At 23.9% G+C, this 9,294-nt stretch overlaps 1 pseudogene; it reads right to left on the reverse strand.

The window, feature by feature from the left end:
• Positions 1-8,709: 8,709 nt before the first annotated feature.
• On the reverse strand, positions 8,710-9,294 carry LOC150027632 (uncharacterized; annotated as a pseudogene).

Consider the following 9,294-nt stretch of genomic DNA (forward strand, 5'->3'; position numbering starts at 1 on the left):
TTTGATTGTCCTTGACTCACATACTAATATATATCAGAAATACGGTGGTTCTCCCGCATTTACGCATTTAGTATACAAAATACGGAATAGATTAGTTTGTCGTGTGAGTTTATTTTACTCGTCTATGGATGAATTTGTATAAGAAAAATATTTTTTAAATTAAAATTTAATTATAAAAAATATTTTTTTCTGAAAAATTAAAATTTATCATTATTTTAATTCATTCAATTAATATGAAACATATAAAGACATTTATAAGGGTTGTTAAAAGGTTTTGATTAAAAATAATTAAAGTTTTGTTTTATATATATTTTTCTAATGTAAATATATTAGAGTATCTTATCAAAGTTTTATTATTAAATATTTTAATAAAATCTTTTTATGTTATTTTTTATTAACAAAATTTAAATGTAAAATTTTATTTAAAATTAAATTCATTTTTATTTTTAATATTAATTTCTTTATTAGATGATTAAAATAAAACAATTTTTTTAATACATTAAATTTAATTAAGCAACTAGAGTGGAAGAATGTCTTCTTATTAATTAAGCAACAAGATGAAAATATGCTGGAGCGTTGGTTTTGTATTGATGCAGGGGTTAGAGTTGATTATAGGATTTATTACTCCTTTGGTTTGGCACCATACAGGGTTGAGTATTTATTTGGATAGTTTTAGTTATTTTGGGTATAAGTTGTAAGGATATTTACAGTTTTAGTACTTCATATTAGTCTAAAATTGTATATTTGATTTAGTTAGTATGTGGTGTTGATGGCACAAGGATTTTGAAACATTTCTAAAATATCTTATTTTATTTTATTTATTTTTTAAAAAAAAAACATTAAATTTATTTTTTAAAATAAAATAAAATAAATATCACTCTGCAATAATAATGTGAGTGAGATGTAATTTTTTTTTTAAAAATAAAATAATTATTTTTTTTATTTGTGCATACTATACCGATTCAATCCGTCATGTCCAATAATTAATTCGTACGGAGCGACAAGTTATATATAACAGACCTAAGTGGATAACAAATTAGATTAATAAGTCTATGCCTTTTTTTTTAATACAAGGCCGTGAACCCATAACCTTCCCGCATTTCAACCCCTAATGTGATTTCTTTACACATATATTAGTTATGATTAACACATGTAGGCTTCATAAGCTACTTCCTCCTTAGTTCATATAGCAGTAAAATTAACCAATCATCATTATAATTGGAAAGGTCATTTAATATTACTTATATTAAAAAATATTTTTAAATATTTTCAAAATAATTAAATAATAGAATAAATTTTGTATATATTTAGGTCTATTTTTTATAATAGAATAAAAAAAGCAGTCTTAAAAAAATTAAAATTTAACTTAAATTCACAAAACTATTTATAACATTAAATGTGTAGCCCTTTTATATAATATAATCCCATCTATCCATGTGAATTAAAAAAAAAAAGTGGAGCAACACTGTATAATGATTATGCTTATGGTAGACAAAAAATTAAAATGATAAAAGAAGGATAATATTTTACAAAATTTTTGTAGACGCTTCATGCACACTATAGCAGTTTTCTTTTGCATTAAATATGTGAAATATTTTTTAATTTTTAAAAATTCTATCAGTTTCAGCAATTAAATAAATAAGAAAAGAATATATTTTTTACAAAAAAATGTCAGTATTGTCAGAAATCATATCAGAACATTCAGGGTTTGTCTTCTTCATAAGAATATTATGAAAAATAGGAAGGGTGAAATGTAGAGGATCCAATGCCCTTTTAAAAAATATTCACCTACTCAGCTATAATTATATGCAAATATTAGTTAAACTATAAAAACATCAAAGATAAAACAAAAGCTCTTTTAAGTTAGTGTGAAAAAACAAAAACAAAAACAAAAACCTAAATCTTGTATGAAAAGAAAAAACCTTAAAAACATTGGATCCAATACCTATGGTACATGGACAATAACACTTGAGCATAAGATGTGCACGTGAAGGTGATAAATAAATTATTAAGAATGGTGGCTAAACATAGTATCCCATATCTAATTTTTAAAATGCTCCTTGTTGTCTGTCACGAGTTTGAAATCCCAAATTTTCAAATCTACAAAGAATATTCACATTTATGCATTCTAAACCCTATAACCCTGTTCAAATCAAAATAGTTAATCTAATGCATAGATGTGTGTGTCAGAATAAGTTAAAAAGATGCTTTAAAAAATCCAAGTAAATTATATATAAGAAGTTAGTAAGAAAATTCTTATATTCACAAAAATAGTTAGCTACTCTATGGAATGTGCAAGACAACTAGCTATTATTTATCTTTTATATGAAAAAATTAACAAATGAGGTACATCTTTTTAACTGATTTTATGTTATAGATAATTGTTTTTTTCAATGGTATTAGATGTTTCTTTATTAGTTATTTATAACTATAAAACGGCTCAACAGATTCCACCAAATGGCAAAAAAAATTAGCTTGGTTATATTAATATGTAAGTTTTGCTTACCACAAAAATTAGTATATTATTTATAAACTATTAATTAAATTCTCATATTTTAAATTTATAAAAGGGTAAGTAACACTACAAGAAAATCATCAAATAAAAATAATTTTTTAGAGACCAAAATAATTAGTTACTAAGGTTTTAACTAAATTGGTATCTAATTAACTACTGAAGTTTTAACTATAAATTATTTAGTTTCTAAATTTGATAGCAAAAACCTTTGTCGTTAATTAGATACAAATTTAGAAACCATCTAATAATAATATAAATTAATTTAGAAACTAAAAATTTATTTAGTTCCTAAAATATCTCTAATTTAGTCACTATAACAACTAATTATTTTTTTTTCTAAAATTAGTTTTTATTTCATGATTTTCTTGTGTAAGATTAAAACAATAGTACAATATAAGGGTGAAATAAATTTTTAAATTATTATATTATTCATATCATTCTCATTATTCATTTTCAATTCAAAGAAATAACATTTTTTTTAATCAGCGATAAAGAATAATATAAATGGGAATATTTGGGGTACTTCAACCCATGTATAAAAAGTCTAGTTCTTAGCCAAAGTTTGTACATAAACAACAATAAAAAAAATAAAACAACAACATAACTCATGTCAATGATATAAGACATGACATCTCCACAAAGGTATGTTGGTTCCTTACTCCTCCCCACCAGCATCTGAGGTTGAATCACACTCAGCAACATGTGCTTTAATCCAAAATAGAACCCACCATCAAATAACATAATTATGTAATTATATATATTTATAATATTGTGAACCATAACAATAATAAATAATACCTTCCTAAAAATTTAAGATTATAAAAATATTCTATTATATCTTCTATAATATTAAAATAATTTGTCTGATATCTTTTAAAATATATATATATATATATATATATATATATATTTGAATGTGTCTTCATTAGATATTATAATATCTGATCCTATATAAAATAATATTGATAATCCAATTTCAATTTTCCATGTCTTTGTTAATTCTTTATATCTACTCTACGTAACATGATATAAGAACATCCTTAATCATTTTATAAGTTGATATTTCAGTCTATTTAATATAGACTAATAGTCAGGATTTATCATTTTCTTAATATCACAATTACAAATAATTTATATTATTTTAAGAATGATAAAAAAATCACTAAATATAAATAAATTTTAAAAAAATAATAATAATATTGATTTAATATATATTAATTTTGGAAAAAAAAAGTAATTGATAGTTAATATCTCGATAGTTAATTAAATAAAAATTTAAAAATTATTTATTAATAATTAAACTATTTTAGATATAAATATTTTTTTAATCTCTAAAATAATATAATAATTTTTATTTTTTATAATATTAAAATAATTATACTTAAAATATTGCTGATTTGACCTTAATTAATTAAGAGATAAATGAGTCAATCAAGATTTACACGTCATAAAATCAATTCAGATTGGAATATTGGTGTTTTGACGTTGATGGAGAAATTGCCAAGAAAATCTAGATGTTTTAGCGTTTTAAACACATAATAAAAATTCAATTATATTATCTAAATTAAGAATTTGAAATTTAAGAAATATCATGGTTAGGGGTTTTAAGTTTAATTACTCCCGGTTTGAATGTACAATCAAATTTAACAAACCCTAAAATCTGAAATCATCCTCTTTGGCCTCCATGCTCTTTTCCCATTACCACCAAATCTCTTTTCGCCATCAAAACGAAACCTATACCACACGCAATAACTTATCATTAAAACTATTTATATTATATTCTTGGTGATGTTATTTTGTGCAATCTAAAAGTGAAAAAAGTGTGACTATGAATAATGTGATAGAAAAAGAAACTCGGTAGTGATATGTTATAAAAAAAAAATAAGTAACTAAAAATAACATAGTTAAACATTGTGAGCTTTTTCTTAATCCATAATTAAGAAAAGACAAATTATATATGTATACTCTTTTTTAAAACTAAGTGAAGTATAGAAAAAGATGAAAGTGTGCAATAAGACAGAATAAGAGAGATTTATAAAAAAGAAGGAGAAACATAAGTAGGTGCTTAAAAGATAAAAACAATAAAACTCATAAAAATATTCTCATAACAACTTTCAGGAATTAGCGAAAAACTGCGGCTACTATCCCTTCGAGGACGTTGTTGGATCTGTCTAGAAAGTCCCTCTGTTCAGCTAGCATTTCATTCATGAGCTCTTGCATGGCATTTAAGAGTTTTCTTTCTTCGACGAGGTTCTGCTCCCCTCTAATGGCATATCCGAAAAGGACACAATCAAAATGGTTTGGGTCAGACACACCACCTCGTATAGCTGTCTCGAGACACTCAGACTCACTCTTGGTAAGTATTCTCCCATTTACCAGACACCAATCTTTCACCATTTCCTGGGGTTGCCTCACATCATTCTCTATTCCCTCACCCTCTCTAGCAATCTTAAAGCTTGGCCTTCTATCTTCAGACGCAGTACCTCTGCCCTGCTTGTTCTTCGTCATGCTGGAAATGAGAATGAATATCTCTTTCATTTGGTCTCAATATATATAAATATTATATTCATTTTATGTTTAACTAAAGAGAGAAAATGAAAAACAAATAGTCAATCAATAAATACTAGAATTAGAACAGACAAACAACAAAATAAAGAGTTATATAACTCTATAAAGATAAACAACTGAAAATTTAAAAAGATACAATTAATATTAACATCTTCTAATCATATCCTTTAATAAAAAATTCAAGAGTCAATAAATAAATAATAGAACTAGAACATGCAAAATAAAAATTATATCTATAAAGACAAACAACTAAGAATTAAAAAATACACAATTAATATTAACATTTTTCTATAACTCTTGTAACCATGTTCTTTAATAAAAAAATAACTAAAGAGTCAATCAATAAAAACTAGAAAATAAAGGTTATACATCTATAAAGATAAACAGTCAAGAATTAGAGAAGACATTATTAATATTGGAGGAGACTATTATATATTTTATACTTTATTTGTTATATTTTCATCTTTTTAATTAATTTTTACGGCTTTAACAAGTGTTTTAGGCCATATTTACAGTGTAACAAAATTTTATTATATTTTGAGGAAAAAATTTATCATATGGGTAAAATGATAACTATTAAAATTAATATATTAAATAAAATAAATATTTAAAGAACAAGTAATTTTTTTACCTTTTATCTATAAAATTAAATAGTTATATAAAATAGAGAATAACAAATTTAAAACAATTTATGTTTTTGTTATAATGTGATGTGAACTACAATTTCAATTTTATCAAAGGGCTTGGTTTTACTTTGAAACACTTTTTTCTATGAGTATTTAAGATTTAGATTTTCAGAATACATTTTTAAATTTCAAAAATTCTTATCTAAAATATATTTGTAATTTTGTGTTCCAGATTTCTTTATTTTTAGAATGTATTTTTTGGCTTTGAATTATATTTATTAAATTCTATATTTTCAAATCCAAAATAAGGATAATTTTAAAATTTTTAAAAGATAATAAGATGCAATTTAGAATTGATATGGTACAGAAAGAAGTTGCAAAATAGAGAACTGGAACACTTACAAAACTGGGCCTTGTTGGGCCATCATTTTTTAAAGAGCAATTACCCAATCTCATTTATAAAAAAATAAAATGGAGGTATATATAAAAATACACTTGGATTCCCTTTTTTTGGAATATATTCTGGATTTTTTTTTTTCAAAACAATTTTTTTGTATTACATATTTTTTTTTATCTGGAATGAAATTTGATTTTTTTTTCGAATTTTTATTTCTGAAACACAATAATCTGGAAAAGATCTACTTTTTCAAAATTATACTTTTTAATTCAGATTTTTATTTACAGAATGAGGAGTATTTTCAAGAATTTGCCTTTTCAAGGTTGCATTTGGGCAGTACATTAACCCCGGGGCACATTTACCAACATAGTATTAATGAAATTTTACACATATCCATAGTGGAATTTTACCCCATCTTACATAGACTTATCCTTATCATAATTTATCTCGGAAATTATATTTTGACACATTTATAAAGACGTTAATATTGTTGTATTCTGCCTTATATATTATATTTATTCACACGTACTATAATAAATAATTTTATTGTAATCCAACTCAAAGTGTAATTTTGACACTTTACATTGGCACACATTATCTTATAAGAGGAATCTTTCATGATAATGTGTATAATGAGTTATCTTTATTTATCATATCATATTTTAATTACACGTTAGAGTTTTTTTTTTCTCTGTTCAATTTGATATGGTGGAGTTGGAACGATTGAACTGGTAAGCTTGAAACTTCTTGGACATGCTACCACACATAGGATAATCATAAGAGAACATACTTCTATGAATAATCTCTTCATTTATGTGATTATTAATATTTGTATGACAATAATTTTAAATATTACTAAAATTAAATTTTACTGTAACAAAAATAACTATCAGTAATAATCATACGTAACAATGATAATAATAAGATATCACAAATATATAATACAACAATAATAAATTAATCGTCACTAATAATATCACAAACAAAAAGGAGATAAATTAGTTGTGACTATTATTAATTCATAATAATAATTAGTATAAGTTTAATGTCAAGTTTTATAGGTGACAATTACTTATTAATTTCTTTTAATTATTAATATTTTATCATCATTATTGGAAATTATGATAGAGTATAGCTGTCATAAATATATATCATATCATAATTAATAGACAAAACATATTTAAAATTTTAAAATAAATAAAATTAAAATATAAATATAAAATATTCATTATATTTAAAATGATAAAATTTAAATATTCAATAATGATTCCAAATATGCATAATTCTACCTCAGAACATTTAAACTAAATAAGTATTTCAAATAATAAATAGTTTGTATGCTCAAGAATTTTGATCCTGCAAAATAAATAAAATAGATCATTAATATTAATTAAAAATTAATTAATAATATTTTAGGAATATAAAGATATAATTATAGATATATTAATGAAAACAATTAAATAATAATACAACTTATTATATTTAAATGATAAACCTCCTAATAAAATACCCATTTAACGTTTCATCTTCTTTCAATATTTTGTTTCATTTGCTCATGTTAAGTTTTCATAGCAAGTTGTATGCTCAAGTTTTTATATTTGAATGTTAGCATCTTCTTGCTTTTGGATAGTATTAGTCAAACTTTGCACTTCTAACTCTAAGTCATTTTTGTGCATTTTGTTGACTTTGAACAAATTGAACCTCTACATTTTATTTTTTGGACATCCATTCATTTCCTATACCTCATGAATAATTTGATTTTACTAGTACAAAACCAAAATGTTTAACCAATGGCACAAATGCTTTTTAAATTTCTTCTCCACACACTTCACCCACATTTTTAAATTATCCTATGCAATGTTAACACAAAATAATTAACATTTAGAATATTTCAAAATATTAAATAAAGTTCTATGAATATGATTAAACCAAATAAAGAAAGATTCCAAATATAAACATTCAAAATAAATTTAATGATAATATGACATTCAAAATATCAACATATAAAACAAACTGTAAAAATAACTTTTGATATCTCCATAAATACTTCCATATGTCATTTTATTTACATATTTCAACTTAAATTTTCTATCTATAATTCAAATGTCTATACTTAAATATTAAAACTTTAACGAGAACAAAATATAACTTTTAAATCTATTAAAATAAAAGTGAAAATATTTTTTTTACTTACTATAATTTGTTCTCCATTGGAAATAATCAAGTTTCCTCTTATCTCATACATATGGCTTTCCATACTTCTAATATGTTTGACCCTTTCCCACTTTTTAATTCTCCTTTTTTATTGAAAATAAATAAAATAAAGCAATATGATATTAAATTAAATAAAAGAACACAAACAAACTTGTATATGTGAAACATAAAAAAAGAAAAAAATCATATAAAACTTATATAAATTTTGACACAATTTTGTATATGAGAAATATAAAGTAACATAAGATTTGCCACTTCCACTCACATCAATTTGTTGTACATCATGCCTTTGGACTAGACGGACTTAAAAAAAAATTGAGGACTTATCCCTAAAGAATATGTTTATGTGTGTATAAATGTTAGTAAGGATATGTATTATGTAAATGTAGTTAGGACTCTAGCAAAATAAGGATGTGTAAAATAAATATGTGTAATAAGCTCTTGTAGTTCTGGTGTGAGATATTCCTTGGGATTTGAACAATTGAAGGAGTTCCCTCTTGGTAGTTGGCTAAAAAAAGTAATGTTCCATCATCATTGGTTAGCAGAGAGAAATTAATGGCATGGTCTTGAAGTTTGTAGATAAATTGATGTTGAAGTGTGATAGATAAAGCTTCAATTGTCTAATCCAGTTCAGTTATCTAAATTTGAACTTTTAGCCTTTGAGAAATAGTGAGATATTTTAGGCTGACATTGTAATTGGGAAAGATGGTGAGAAATACACTTCCAACATGTAGCGTAGTTAAAATGGTTTGTATCATAACATTCTGATAATGAAGATAACTAGTATCCAATAGAGAGAATCTTGTAGAGATAGAGAGACATCTTCTTCCATGAAGGGAAATAACGAGTCTAATTGCTACTCCATAATGAAGATGGGAGAATCCTTCTAGTTGTCAATGTTTGATGAGCTTTTTAGGGATCTTGATGATAACATATTTTTCTTCTGACGTAGCTATTAGTGAACATTGCTCCAT

The sequence above is a fragment of the Phaseolus vulgaris genome, chromosome 5 (genome assembly GCF_051622355.1).
Source record: "Phaseolus vulgaris cultivar YP4 chromosome 5, ASM5162235v1, whole genome shotgun sequence".
Taxonomy (NCBI): domain Eukaryota; kingdom Viridiplantae; phylum Streptophyta; class Magnoliopsida; order Fabales; family Fabaceae; genus Phaseolus; species Phaseolus vulgaris.